This window comes from Geospiza fortis, unplaced genomic scaffold (genome assembly GCF_000277835.1).
Source record: "Geospiza fortis unplaced genomic scaffold, GeoFor_1.0 scaffold524, whole genome shotgun sequence".
Classification (NCBI taxonomy): Eukaryota; Metazoa; Chordata; class Aves; order Passeriformes; family Thraupidae; genus Geospiza; species Geospiza fortis.
In genome coordinates, this window is record NW_005054437.1 from 293,565 (window position 1) to 294,697 (window position 1,133).

Below are 1,133 nucleotides of genomic sequence, written 5' to 3' on the forward strand. Positions count from 1 at the left end.
ATTACTCTCTTATTTTTCTCTTATTTTTTAAGCCTCCCTACAATATAGCAGAAAGACTGGAAAACTGCCTTTTGCAAAGTGGGCCGTACAAGTCTGATGGCCAATTCAGTGGAAAACACAGTAGGTCCAGCAAGGTTAATGGCGATAAATGCCAGTTCTATCCCCCTAACTGACCAGAAAACTGACAGAATGGAACAGACCAAGCATGACAGTAGCATGTTTTTAAAAGGAGCAAGATCTTGAGCAAGCTTACACCATTTTTTTCTCCCTCACTTGAGGCCACTGATACGAGGCCAGAAGCAGACAGTAACTAAGAGCACAGTTGTTGATACAGCCATAGCAGAAAATAATTAGGTTTAGAACAACCTTCATTAAGCTTCTCCATCATACATAATGCTTAATGATGCTGATTGTGTTTCTATACTGAAGCTGTGTGTGACGTAATGAAGAATGTTACAGCTTCAGTGTTCAGTTTGGAAAGTAGCACAAGATCAGTCCTTCAGTCCTCAGGCATTGCAGATTCCAGCAAGTGCTACACATCATTTGCCCAATAAGGATAGTACATCTTCAGTTAAACTTTTACAGAATGATCGGCATGAACATTTATCTAAATCTTTTAAGTGATAATTTGAAAATAATTTTGTTTCATAAAGGCCTTAGCACAGACTAATGTTTGAGAATAAAACATTCCTTTAAAATTTTAAATCTCAAACATCTAAATTTTTCTTATTTCACAACTGGGAAAGTCTGATAGATATTTACAGTTATTAGTAAGTTTGATGTTTAGAAACATTTTTAAAATCTCTATGTTCATACATAACCAAAACAACCATAGCAACCAGGACAGTGACCACATCCCCATGGCAGTCCTACACTGCTACTGCCAGTAGTGTTTCTATTAAAGGCTTAGAAGTCACCCTTGACCAAGCTTGTACCCAAACTACAGATGCAAATTTCTTAGTACTTACTATGACTCAAAATCTCTAAACACCATTTGCAATGAATAACTCTGTATTACATCAACAGAGTATTGCAAACTAACCTCTAGGTAATGAAATATCTTGCTAGCAGGCTAACACACAGCCCTGCTACTCCATGTGTCCTCTAGTAGTTCCTCTGCCCCCATCAGTGGG